The sequence below is a fragment of the Silurus aristotelis genome, assembly GCF_946808225.1.
Source record: "Silurus aristotelis genome assembly, chromosome: 28".
NCBI lineage: Eukaryota > Metazoa > Chordata > Actinopteri > Siluriformes > Siluridae > Silurus > Silurus aristotelis.
The window spans coordinates 8,653,284-8,667,884 of record NC_139601.1 but is presented as its reverse complement, the minus strand read 5'-3'; the positions used below and the strand labels follow the sequence as shown (position 1 = coordinate 8,667,884).

General features: G+C 42.6%; 1 protein-coding gene across 1 annotated transcript in view; it reads left to right on the top strand.

Moving 5' to 3' along the window:
- The first annotated feature begins 3,619 nt into the window (after positions 1 to 3,619).
- The window catches only part of LOC310722001 (uncharacterized protein), a 40,017-nt gene continuing 29,035 nt past the window's right edge, over positions 3,620 to 14,601 (top strand). Inside the window, exon 1 of the mRNA XM_083534291.1 lies at positions 3,620 to 3,748. The gene's annotated coding sequence lies outside the window, so the exon portion shown is untranslated. The remainder of the gene's footprint in view (positions 3,749 to 14,601) is intronic.

Genomic DNA, 14,601 nt, shown 5'->3' with positions numbered 1-14,601 from the left:
CATTTGGATGATCCAGAGGAGTCATGGGAGAAAGTCATGTAGTCGGATGAGACCAAAATAGAACTTTTGGGTCATAATTCCACTAAACGTGTTTGGAGGAAGAAGAATGATGAGTACCATCCCAAGAACACTATCCCTACTGTGAAGCATGGGGGTGGTAGCATTATGCTTTGGGGGTGTTTTTCTGCACATAGGACAGGGCAACTGCACTGTATTAAGGAGAGGATGACCGGGGCCATGTATTGCGAGATTTTGGGGAACAACCTCCTTCCCTCAGTTAGAGCATTGAAGATGGGTCGAGGCTGGGTCTTCCAACATGACAATGACCCGAAGCACACAGCCAGGATAACCAAGGAGTGGCTCTGTAAGAAGCATATCAAGGTTTTGGCATGGCCTAGCCAGTCTTCAGACCTAAACCCAATAGAGAATCTTTGGAGGGAGCTCAAACTCCGTGTTTCTCAGCAACAGGCCAGAAACCTGACTGATCTAGAGAAGATCTGTGTGGAGGAGTGGGCCAAAATCCCTCCTGCAGTGTGTGTGCAAACCTGGTGAAAAACTACAGGAAACGTTTGACCTTTGTAATTGCAAACAAAGGCTACTGTACCAAATATTAACATTGACTTTCTCAGGTGTTCAAATACTTATTTGCAGCTGTATCATACAAATAAATAGTTAAAAAATCATACATTGTGATTCCTGGATTTTTTTTTTAGATTATGTCTTTCACAGTGGACATGCACCTACGATGACAATTTCAGACCCCTCCATGATTTCTAATTGGGAGAACTTGCAAAATAGCAGGTTCCATTTTTTATTAATTAGCGGACCCCCTGCAGTACCACTGTGAAACCCCAGTTGAAGATCGATGGTTTAAAAGTTTAAGGACACCATGTGTGATCAGGGTGTAAGTTAAGACTCCGTAGAGGCAAGATCTAAAACCTACTGGACAAAAAGGAAAACCTACTGACAAAAAGGTTAAAAAAATAAATGTTTTCATTCTAGACTTGAACAGTCCTGAACACTAATTGGAAGGCTGTTTTATAACTGCATGGCTTTGTAAGAGAAAGATCTGCCCCCTGCCGCAGTCTTCATTATTTGAGGTGCCAACAAATAGCCTTCACCTTTTAATCTCAGGGTCATGATTTATCAAATATTCTTTTAAATACTGTGGCGCAAGAACATTCAGTGCTTTATAAGTCAGTAGTAGTATTTTGCAATCACTGTGAGATTTAATTGGGAGCCAGTGTAGAGTGATTAAAACAGGGGTGATGTAGTCATATTTTCTGGTTCTGATAAGGACTCTTGCTAGTGCAATCTGCATTACTAGAACATCCGGACAGTAAAGTGTTACAATTGTCTAATCTCGATGTAACAAAACACGAGCCTCAAATGACAGATGTGGGAATAATATATGTACATATATGTGGATTGGATACAACCTTTGCTCTGAACATTAGGTTCTCATCTTCTGATACATACTGTAAGATATCCTTGATCACTAGTCCTATACATATATGTGGATTGGATACAACCTTTGCTCTGAACATTAGGTTCTCATCTTCTGATACATACTGTAAGATATCCTTGATCACTAGTCTTAGATTAGGTTGACCCAGAACACTCAGTTCTTGTCTTTATCCTTTTTTCATACGCTTCACTGTGAGAAAACCCAAACTGTTGCTAACCTGCGTTTTGTTGTTCTCACAGTATGGTAATATGTATCTTGTTGCCATTAGTAGTTATAGTAATTCTGTTGTATGCTTCTAGAATAACCTTTTGTATGCTTCTGTTGAGCATACCCTGAACTATCCTTTTGTGGCATTTGTTACTTTGCTCGTACACACACAGTGGTTCCTGTATTTCTGTTTCAGGTTAATCTTTTGCAGGCTCAACATGACCTTGTGGAGTTGTCTCTCCTAACTTTCATCTTCTGTTCACACACACACACACACACACACACACACACACACATACACACACCTGGCAGCCCTCCCTTTCTTTTCCCTTCTCTTTGGAAGTACAGTGAGGAAAATAAGTATTTGAACACCCTGCTATTTTGCAAGTTCTCCCACTTAGAAATCATGGAGGGGTCTGAAATTTTCATCGTAGGTGCATGTCCACTGTGAGAGACATAATCTAAAAAAAAAATCCAGAAATCACAATATATGATTTTTTAACAATTTATTTGTATGATACAGCTGCAAATAAGTATTTGAACACCTGTCTATCAGCTAGAATTCTGACCCTCAAAGACTTGTTAGTCTGCCTTTAAAATGTCCACCTCCACTACATTTATTATCCTAAATTAGATGCACCTGTTTGAGGTCGTTAGCTGCATAAAGACACCTGTCCACCCCATACAATCAGTAAGAATCCAACTACTAACTTGGCCAAGACCAAAGAGCTGTCCAAAGACACTAGAGACAAAATTGTACACCTCCACAAGGCTGGAAAGGGCTACGGGGAAATTGCCAAGCAGCTCGGTGAAAAAAGGTCCACTGTTGGAGCAATCATTAGAAAATGGAAAAAGCTAAACATGACTGTCAATCTCCCTCGGACTGGGGCTCCATGCAAGATCTCACCTCGTGGGGTCTCAATGATCCTAAGGAAGGTGAGAAATCAACCCAGAACTACACGGGAGGAGCTGGTCAATGACCTGAAAAGAGCTAAGACCACCGTTTCCAAGGTTACTGATGGTAATACACTAAGACGTCATGGTTTGAAATCATGCATGGCACGGAAGGTTCCCCTGCTTAAACCAGCATATGTCCAGGCATGTCTTAAGTTTGCCAATGACCATTTGGATGATCCAGAGGAGTCATGGGAGAAAGTCATGTGGTCAGATGCGACCAAAATAGAACTTTTGGGTCATAATTTCACTAAACGTGTTTGGAGGAAGAAGAATGATGAGTACCATCCCAAGAACACCATCACTACTGTGAAGCATGGGGGTGGTAGCATCATGCTTTGGGGGTGTTTTTCTGCACATGGGACAGGGCGACTGCACTGTATTAAGGAGAGGATGACCGGGGCCATGTATTGCGAGATTTTGGGGAACAACCTCCTTCCCTCAGTTAAAGCATTGAAGATGGGGCAAGGCTGGGTCTTCCAACATGACAATGACCCGAAGCACACAGCCAGGATAACCAAGGAGTGGCTCTGTAAGAAGCATATCAAGGTTCTGGCGTGGCCTAGCCAGTCTCCAGACCTAAACCCAATAGAGAATCTTTGGAGGGAGCGCAAACTCCGTGTTCCTCAGTGACAGGATATAAACCTGACTGATCTAGAGAAGATCTGTGTGGAGGAGTGGGCCAAAATCCCTCCTGCAGTGTTTGCAAACCTGATGAAAAACTACAGGAAACGTTTGACCTCAAACAAAGGCTACTGTACCAAATATTAACATTGACTTTCTCAGGTGTTCAAATACTTATTTGCAGCTGTATCATACAAATAAATAGTTAAAAAATCATACATTGTGATTTCTGGATTTTTTTTTAGATTATGTCTCTCACAGTGGACATGCACCTACGATGACAATTTCAGACCCCTCCATGATTTCTAAGTGGGAGAACTTGCAAAATAGCAGGGTGTTCAAATACTTATTTTCCTCACTGTATATCTACATGTGTGAGACAATAAACTTTGGAACTTTTCTCTGAGAGCTGCCTCGTGTGTTTTCATTGAGACTTCCCCAAGCGCTTGTAGGAGAGCAGAGATCGAGAGGAAAGGCTGAATTCGGGAGTATCCTGTCTATATGACAGAAGGTGATCCTGTCCAGGGGGCAGATGATAAGATAATTCCTTACAACAGACTAGTGTCAATAATTACACCAAGGTTTTTGACTGCTGTACACACTGAGACAGAAACACCATTCAGAGATGCTACGTAACCCAAAAGTTAATTTCTAGCTGCATGTGGACCTAGTAAAAGTACTTCTGTCTTATGCGAGTTAAGCAGAGAAAAGTTTTCAAGGATCCACTGCTAAACGTCCTGAAACAGACAACTATGTATTGTCTACATAGCAATAGAAGCTAATACAGTACCATGTTTGTGTATTATTTCACCCAGAGGCAGCGTACAAGAAAAAAAGCAGTGGGCCTAATACAGATCCTTGCGGAACACCAAACTTTACCTCAGAGAGTGTAGAGAACTCACCATTTACATCAATAAACTGATAATGATCCCTGGTGCTACATTAAACAACATAGAGCTACATCACACAACATAAAGCTACATAACAAAATACAGAGCAAGGACTAAAGTAAGTGTCCTCGCCACATAAAGTGCATCGTGTGCAAATTAGTGCAAACTGTGCAGACAAAAAAACAGTGCAGACTGACAAAACGACAAGGGAAGGATACAGTACACAAAACACAGAATACAAAATAGCACCAAACAGTAAACCTATTGTATACTATGAGTATACAGTAATGAGAGCAAAAGAGAACTATAAACAAGATTGTATTTGTAAACATAAACACAATGTAGTGCAATAACAGCAGTAGCAGCAATCGAGAGGTGCAAAACAGCATGTAACAGTAAAATATGATTAAATATAAATATAATATGGGTGGTGGAATGGATTGAGATGAGTAGTGTGTGTGTGTGTGTGTGTGTGTGTTGTTCAGGTTGTACAGGTCGACCTGAGTAGTAAATGTGGGGCGGAGCCTGAACTAAGGCCGTGGTGTCATAGGAGCTTCCGTAGTTGGTCACGCCCAAAGCGATTTCCATGGTGAAACACCTCACTCTGTTAACAAAGAACCCGGGATTACGTTAAGTAACCCATAGTGCGAGTAGACAAGGCTCTGGCACTCTGAAAAGTGTGTATATGGTGCATGTTTGTCCTTTTAAAGAGAAGTACAGAGGACACTGAGCGTTTTCTCGCAACTGCATGAAGTCGCGGGGCTTTCCCATTGGCAGAGCGTTTTTGACGCATGTATACGTTATTCTGACTGGTTGACTGAGATGTGGCTGGGGACACAACTGTATGAGAGATGCAGTTCTCCGCGGCTGTAGGGTCCTGTTGGTTAGCCACCGCCATTCTCAGGCGTCTTTCTAAAATTTTCAACGCCATTAACGTGAAACAGTGAACGCATGCTTGTGGGTCTGCAAGCGACGTTCGAGCGTGCTTTGGGCCCATACACATGATGCTCATCGGGTGAGGGTCCCTGCCCGAGATGGTTGCTCCACATTATGATGGACATGGGCATGATGCAAACTCCTTGATCTTTGACTACTTGATGACAGTTGACATGGCTGAGTACAGAGAAATCAAGACTCGTCACAACACTTTAGTCTATTTTCATAGGGTAGTTAGCACTTTGAAGGCTCACCTTGATGCATGAAGCCCTTAGTTACTGTAGCTTGATGCCACTAATTCCCTACCGTGTAATTTAATACTTGATAGGTCGAAAAGGAATAGCGTGCCTTCACACGGACACTATTCTGAATTCTGTGGCCCGCTCGATGAACAGTTTAGCAAAAACCAGCAGGAAAATGGATGTGCTAAGAGAGCTCGATGTAGTACCTCATAGGAAGAAAGCGTGAATGATATTGTCGGGGGGGCAGAGCCTGAGCTAAGGCCGACCTGTCTGTCAAGACAGACATGGTGTCATAGGAGCTTCTGTAGTTGGTCACGCCCAAAGCAACTCCTATAGTGAAACACAGAGCAAAGTTAGAAAAAAAAACTGTTTCGTAATCTGTATTTGAGGGCCTGAATGCCCTCTTTCCGGATGGCAGGAGGATGTGTGGAGTTGTCCTCAATGCTGTTGGCTTTGCGGATGCAGCATGTGGTGTAAATGTCCGTGATAGAGGGGAAGGAGACTCCTACGATCTTCTCGGCTGTCCTCACTATCCTCTGTAGGGTCTTGCGATACAAGATGATGCAGTTCCCAAACCAGGCAGTGATGCAGCTGCTCAGGATGCTCTTGATGGTCACTTTGTAGAACATTGTTAGGAGGGGGGAGGGGGGGGGATGGCTTAGCTTTCTTAGGAAGTAAAGGTGCTTCTGGGCTTTCTGATCAAGCTGGTGTTAAGTGACCAGGTAAAGTTGATCTACACCAAGAAAACTGGTGCTCTTGACAATCTTGATCGAGGATCCAGCGATGATCAGTGAAGAATTGCCGCTCTCTGTTTTCCATTCTCAACAACCATCTCTTTGGTTTCGTCAACGTTCAGAGACAGGTTGTTGGCTCTACACCAAGCTGTTAACTGTTGCACCTCCTCTCTGTATGCTGACTCGTTGTTCTTGCTGATGGGAGCCACAACGGTTGTGTCATCTGTGAATTTGATAATGTACATTGCTACACAGTTGTGAGTCAGCAGAGTGAACAGCAGTGGGCAGAGCACACTGACCTTATGGGCGACAGTGTGGTGGTGCTGGAGATGCTGTCCAGGATCCAGTCGCAGAGAAAGGTGTTCAGACCCAGTAGGCTCAGCTTCTCAATTAGGAGCTGAGGGATGATTGTGTTGAATGCTGAACTGAAGTCTATAAAACAGCATTCGTACATGTGTGTCCTTATTATCCAGATGGGCCAGATGGAGTGTCCTGGAGATGGCATCGTCCGTGGAACGGTATAGACGATACGCAAACTGCATGGGGTATAGTGAGGGTGGAAGCTGGGTCTTGATGTTACTTATGATAGGTAGTTCGTTGGTAGTAGGTAATTTGCTCTGGAATTTTTACAGAGGTCGTGTGAGAGAAAGACAGACATGGCAGATTCGGACGGGATTAAAATCACAAAGTACGTCTGTGAAACAGAAATTTCTCTAACGCCCCCCTGTAAAACTAGTCCCGTCCAAATAGGGTTTAAGGGAGTTTTTCCTCGCCACAGGCTGCTAATCAGGGATAAATACACATCGCTCAACTTAACTCTTAAATTCTGTAAAGCTGTTTTGAGACAATGTCTGTTGTGAAAAGCGTCATAGAAATAAACTTGACTTGACTTGACATGATGAGCCTCTTGAAGCACTTCATTAAAATGGGTGTGAGTGCGATGGGATGATAGTCATTGAGGAAGGAGACTGTAGACTTCTTCGGGCACTTAACATAAATATTAGAAGTAACAGAAAATTATTGTTAGCAACATAATTTATAAAATAAAGGAAAGATTACCCATACTAATGAATAGGCCAGAAATATACAGTGGCCAGTATAAGAGTCCACACTGAAAGATTTCTCATAAAAGCATCCATCTCTCTTTTAAAATAATAATTTAAATTAGATTTATCAGTACCAAGGCAAAATTGGAACTTCAGAAAATAATTTAGGTCATGGTGCAAAAATGAGTACATCCCAATGAGTGACAGGAGAAAATAAAATTTGAAACAGAAATTCACCAGCAGATCGGTCTAATCATCACACAGCTGACAACAGAATAATTGACAATTAAAAGTGGTATTTTTGAGAAAAAGAAGACTAAACAAGTTAACACCTCCTCAAGAATGTTTTATGATAAGAGAAGTTTAAAAAAGCATCATGCAAGTGAAAGTCAAATTGGGTGAAGTACAATGCAGAGGATGGATGGCTGTCGTTCACGAACGAAGACATTGTTGAAGCCTATGCACAAAAAAGCTCATCTAGAATTTGCCAGGACTCATGTTCAAGAAGGCAAAGACTATTAGGCCTTATACTGGAGTGAAGATTTTTTTGGCTCTAATAAGTTCCCAACTGTCTGGCATATAAAGTGATTCAGTAGCCTAACATGCCATGCCTTACAAAAAGACAGATTTACCTTAATTCTCCCTCCTCATTCAGGGACTTCATTCTTTAAGAATGGAGAAATTTAGAGTTTAGAGAGAGAAAAAACAAAACATAAATAAACTTGAGATAGAGAAGGATGGACAAAGGAGGGGTACTAGAGGCACAAAATTATAATGTCACATAATTTTTGGAACAAAGCCAGAACATTCTAGGTGTTCTGTTTCATTGGTGGGAGTGTATTTATTATTTCAAATAGTATATTGGCCTGAACAATATCCCCAGTGCCAAAGTAAGAGTGGTCTTTCTGTGTCATCATGTGCAGCAGTAAAAAACCTTGTGATTATTGAATCTAGTCTTAAAAATATAATATCTCAGAAATATTGGTGAAATAAATGTGTTGTTACATGATGCAGAAAAAATAGTTATTTTGTTATATCTAGATTTGACAATTGTAATGCCTTACTCTCTGGATGTTCTAACCCAGCCATTAGGGTTGCACAATCCAGTGCACTCTTAGTGCCGTTTCCAAGCCCGAAAAAAATGGGGAGGGTTGCGTTAGGAAGGGCATCCAGCGTAAAACATGTGCCAAATCAAAAATGAGGATCACAAACCTAAATTCCATTCCTGATCGGTCGAGGCCCGGGTTACCAACGACCGCCACAGTTATCATTAGCCAACAGGGTACCGGTGGAAATTGGGCTACTGTTGGCCAAAGGAGGAGAAGGAGAGGAGGAAGATGTCTACAAAGACAGCAGGGAACGAAGAAGTGTAGGAGAGTAGAGGTTAGGGTTGGTACTTCAAATGTTGGTACTATAACTGGTAAAGGAAGAGAGATAGCTGATATGATGGAGAGGAGAAATGTAGATATCTTGTGTGTTCAGGAGACCAAGTGAAAAGGGAGTAAGGCCAGGAACATTGGAGGTGGGTTTAAACTGTTCTTTCAGGGTGTGGTTGGAAAGAGAAATGGTGTAGGGGTGATTCTGAAGGAAGAGTACAGTAAGAGTGTAGTGGAGGTGAAGAGAGTTTCTGATAGGGTGATAATTGTGAAGCTGAAGGGGTGATGATGAATGTCATCAGTGCCCATGCTCTACAAGTGGGTTGTGAGACTGAGGAGAAAGAAAAATTCTGGAGTGGGTTAGATAAAGTAGTGGAGAGTGTACCTGGTGTAACCAAGCGTTTTGTAAAGGGGTAAGTTCACCCAAAATACTTTTCTCTAAAAATAATAGTAGAAACAGAAACAGGATACCGTGAAACAAACAGTCCGACTTTTTATTGTACTTAATGCCAAGAACAGCATCACTGTTTGCAGGTGCAATAATATCTCTCTCTTGCTTATGGCAAGTCCCAAGGGGAAAAAAAGAAACTGTAACACACCCATAAAATGAACACAGCGCCTTCTTGAGCTATCACACCCAATTACACCCAAAATGTCTTTTACACTGGAATGAAAGATGATTGAAACAGAATTTAATGGCCAAGATGTTGAAGGGAAAAGGTGACAAGGAGGTGATGGGTAGGTATAGCTTTAAGGAGAGGAATGTGGAAGGGCAGATGGTGGTAGATTTTGCTAAAAATATGGAAATGGCAGTGGTAAATACTTATTTTAAGAAGACGGAGAAGCATAGGGTGACATAAGAGCAAAGGAAGATTCACACAGGTGGACTATATTTTATGCAGGAGATGGAACCTAAAAGAGATTGGAGACTATAAGGAGTTGGCAGGGGATAGTGTAGCTAGACAGCTCCACCCCCAGACATGCCACACATAGCCTGACAAAGACAAATATATATATATACAGTGAGGTAAATAAGTATTTGAACACCCTGCTATTTTGCAAGTTCTCCCACTTTGAAATCATGGAGGGGCCACGCCAGAACCTTGATATGCTTCTTACAGAGCCACTCCTTGGTTATCCTGGCTATGTGCTTCGGGTCATTGTCATGTTTGAAGACCCAGCCTCGACCCATCTTCAATGCTCTAACTGAGGGAAGGAGGTTGTTCCCCAAAATCTCGCAATACATGGCCCCAGGCATCCTCTCCTTAATACAGTGCAGTCTCCCTGTCCCATGTGCAGAAAAACACCCCTAAAGCATGATGCTACCACCCCCATGCTTTACAGTAGGGATGGTGTTCTTGGTATGGTACTCATCATTCTTCTTCCTCCAAACACGTTTAGTGGAATTATGACCCAAAAGTTCTATTTTGGTCTCATCTGACCACATGACCTTCTCCCATGACTCCTCTGGATCATCCAAATGGTCATTGGCAAACTTAAGACGTGCCTGGACATGTGCTGGTTTAAGCAGGGGAACCTTCCGTGCCATGCATGATTTCAAACCATGACGTCTTAGTGTATTACCAACAGTAACCTTGGAAACGGTGGTCCCAGCTCTTTTCAGGTCATTGACCAGCTCCTTCCGTGTAGTTCTGGGCTGATTTCTCACCATCCTTAGGATCATTGAGACCCCACGAGGTGAGATCTTGCATGGAGCCCCAGTCCGAGGGAGATTGACAGTCATGTTTAGCTTCTTCCATTTTCTAATGATTGCTCCAACAGTGGACCTTTTTTCACCAAGCTGCTCGGCAATTTCCCCGTAGCCCTTTCCAGCCTTGTGGAGGTGTACAATTTTGTCTCTAGTGTCTTTGGACAGCTCTTTGGTCTTGGCCATGTTAGTAGTTGGATTCTTACTGATTGTATGGGGTGGACAGGTGTCTTTATGCAGCTAACGACCTCAAACAGGTGCATCTAATTTAGGATAATAAATGTAGTGGAGGTGGACATTTTAAAGGCAGACTAACAGGTCTTTGAGGATCAGAATTCTAGCTAATAGACAGGTGTTCAAATACTTATTTGCAGCTGTATCGTACATATAAATAGTTTAAAAATCATATATTGTGATTTCTGGATTTTTTTTTTTAGATTATGTCTCTCACAGTGGACATGCACCTACGATGACAATTTCAGACCCCTCCATGATTTCTAAGTGGGAGAACTTGCAAAATAGCAGGGTGTTCAAATACTTATTTTCCTCACTGTATATATATATGTATATATATATATATATATATATATATACCAAAATAAAAATAAAAATGGAAAGAAACACATATATATATATATATATATATATATATATATATATATATATATATATATATATATATATATATATATATATATATATATATATAGTTAGGAAAATAAGTATTTGAACACCCTGCTATTTTGCAAGTTCTCCCACTTAGAAATCATGGAGGGGTCTAAAATTGTCATCGTAGGTGCATGTCCACTGTAAGAGACATAATCTAAAAAAAAAAATCCAGAAATCACAATGTATGATTTTTTAACTATTTATTTGTATGATACAGCTTTCTGAAGGAAGAGTACAGTAAGAGTGTAGTGGAGGTGAAGAGAGTTTCTGATAGGGTGATGATCGTGAAGGTGGAAGTTGAAGGGATGATGATAAATGTCATCAGTGCCTATGCTCCACAAGTTGGCTGTGAGATGGAGGAGAAGGAAAGATTCTGGAGTGAATTAGATAAAGTGGTAGATGGTGTACCTAGGAAAGAACGATTGGTGATTGGGGCAGACTTTAATGGGCATGTAGGTGAAGGGAACAGAGGTGATGAGGAGGTGATGGGTAGGTATGGTTTTAAGGAGAGGAATGTGGAAGGGCAGATGGTGGTAGATTTTGCTAAAAGGATGGAAATGGCAGTGGTGAACACGTATTTTAGGAAGAAGGAGGATCATAGGGTGACGTATAAGAGTGGAGGAAGGTGCACACAGGTGGATTATGTTCTGTGTAGGAGATGCAACCTGAAGGAGATTGGAGACTGTAAGATGTTGGCGGGGGACAGTGTAGCTAGACAGCATCGGATGGTGGTCTGTAGGATGGTTTTGGAGGCGAAGAAGAAGAGGAGGAAAGTAAGGATTGAAAGAAGAATAAGATGGAAGAGTGTAGTGTGAGGTTCAGGGAAGAGGTCAGACAGGGGCTTGGTGGTGGTGAAGAGGTGCTGGATGATTGGGCAACTACTGCAGGAGTGATGAGGGAGGCAGCTAGAAAAGTACTTGGTGTGACATCTGGAAATAGAAAGCAAGACAAGGAGACGTGGTGGTGGAATGAGGAAGTGCAGGAGAGCATTAGGGGAAAGAGGTTGGCAAAACAGAAGTGGGATCGGCAGAGTGATGAGAAAAGTAGGCAGGAGTACAAGGAGATGCGGCAGCAGGTAAAAAGGGATGTGGCGAAAGCCAAGGAAAAGGCATATGAGGAGCTGTATAAGAGGTTGGACACTAAGGAAGGAGAAAAGGATTTATACCGATTGGCCAGGCAGAGGGACCGAGCTGGGAAGGATGTACTGCAAGTTAGAGCAATAAAGGATGGAGAGGGAAATGTGTTGACTAGTGAGGAGAGTGTGTTGAGAAGATGGAGGGAGTATTTTGAGCAGCTGATGAATGAGGAAAATCAGAGAGAGAGAAGGTTGGAGGATGTGGAGTTGGTAAAGCAGGATGTAGATAGGATTAGTAAGGAGGAAGTGAGAGCAGCGATTAGGAGGATGAAGAATGGAAAGTTGGTTGGACCAGATGACATACCGGTAGAAGAGTGGAGATGTATAGGAGAGATGGCAGTGCAGTTTTTAACCAGATTGTTTAACAGGATTCTGGAAGGGGAGAGGATGCCTGAGGAATGGAGAAGGAGTGTGCTGGTACCGATCTTTAAGCATAAGGGAGATGTGCAGACCTGCAGTAACTACAGGGGAATTAAGTTGATCAGTCACACCATGAAGTTATGGGAAAGAGTAGTGGAAGCCAGGCTGAGAGAAGAGGTGACCATCTGTGAGCAACAGTATGGTTTTATGCCGAGGAAGAGCACCACAGATGCCTTATTTGCCTTGAGGATGTTGATGGAGAAGTATAGAGAAGGACAGAAGGAGCTGCATTGTGTATTTGTGGATTTAGAGAAAGCGTACGACCGGGTGCCGAGAGAGGAGTTGTAGTATTGTATGAGGAAGTCTGGTGTGTCAGAGAAGTATGTGAGGGTGGTGCAGGACATGTATGAGGACAGTGTTACGGCAGTGAAGTGTGCAGTAGGTACGACAGACTGGTTCGGGGTGAGGGTTGGACTGCATCAAGGATCGGCCCTGAGCCCTTTCCTGTTTGCAGCGGTGATGGACAGGTTGACGGACGAGGTCAGACAGGAGTCTCCCTGGACTATGATGTTTGCAGATGATATTGTGATTTGTGGTGAGAGTAGAGAGCAGGTTGAGAAGAGCCTGGAGAGGTGGAGATATGCGCTGGAGAGAAGGGGAATGAAAGTCAGTAGGAGTAAGACAGGGTACATGTGTGTGAATGAGAGGGAGGGCAGTGGAGTGATGCGGTTGCAGGGAGAAGAGGTGGAGAAGGTGGAGGAGTTCAGGTACCTGGGGTCAACAGTGCAAAGTAATGGAGAGTGTGTTAGAGAAGTAAAGAAAAGAGTGCAGGCAGGGTGGAGTGGGTGGAGAAGAGTGACAGAAGTGATTTGTGATAGTAGGGTATCTGCAAGAATGAAAGGGAAAGTTTATAGGACTGTGGTGAGACCTGCGATGTTGTATGGATCAGAGACAGTGGCATTGAGTAAAAGACAGTAGGTGGAGCTGGAGGTAGCAGAGCTGAAGATGTTAAGGTTTTCATTGGGAGTGACGAGGATGGACAAGATTAGAAATGAGTTTATTAGAGGGACAGCACATGTAGGATGTTTTGGTGACAAGGTGAGGGAGGCGAGATTGAGATGGTTTGGACATGTGCAGAGAAGGGACATGAATTATATTGGTAGAAAAATGCTGAAGATGGAGCCACCAGGTAGGAGGAAAAGAGGAAGGCCAAGGAGAAGGTTCATGGATGTAGTGAGGGAAGACATGCAGGTAGTTGGTATGAAAGAGGCAGATGTAGAGGACAGGGTGGTATGGAGACGGATGATCCGCTGTGGCGACCCCTAATGGGAGCAGCCGAAAGAAGAAGATTTGTATGATACAGCTGCAAATAAGTATTCGAACACCTGAGAAAGTCAATGTTAATATTTGGTACAGTAGCCTTTGTTTGCAATTACAGAGGTCAAACGTTTCCTGTAGGACACTGCAGGAGGGATTTTGGCCCACTCCTCCACACAGATCTTCTCTAGATCAGTCAGGTTTCTGGCTCGGTCATCCTCTCCTTAATACAGTGCAGTCGCCCTGTCACATGTGCAGAAAAACACCACCAAAGCATGATGCTACCACCCCCATGCTTCACAGTAGGGATAGTGTTCTTGGGATGGTACTCATCATTCTTTTTCCTCCAAACATGTTTAGTGGAATTATGACCCAAAAGTTCTATTTTGGTCTCATCTGACCACATGACTTTCTCCCATGACCCCTCTGGATCATCCAAATGGTCAATTTTCTTGCAGATCTTGCATGGAGCCCCAGTCCGAGGGAGATTGACAGTCATGTTTAGCTTCTTCCATTTTCTAATGATTGCTCTAACAGTGGACCTTTTTTCACCAAGCTGCTTGGCAATTTCCCCGTAGACCTTTCCAGCCTTGTGGAGGTGTACAATTTTGTCTCTAGTGTCTTTGGACAGCTCTTTGGTCTTGGCCATGTTAGTAGTTGGATTCTTACTGATTGTATGGGGTGGAGAGGTGTCTTTATGCAGCTAAAAACCTCAAACAGGTGCATCTAATTTAGGATAATAAAGTGGAGGTGGACATTTTAAAGGCAGACTAACAGGTCTTTGAGGGTCAGAATTCTAGTTGATAGACAGGTGTTAAAATATTTATTTGCAGCTGTATCATACAAATAAAAAGTAAAAAAAAAATCATATATTGTGATTTCTGGATGGACATGCACCTACGATGACAATTTCAGACCCCTCCATGATTTCTAAG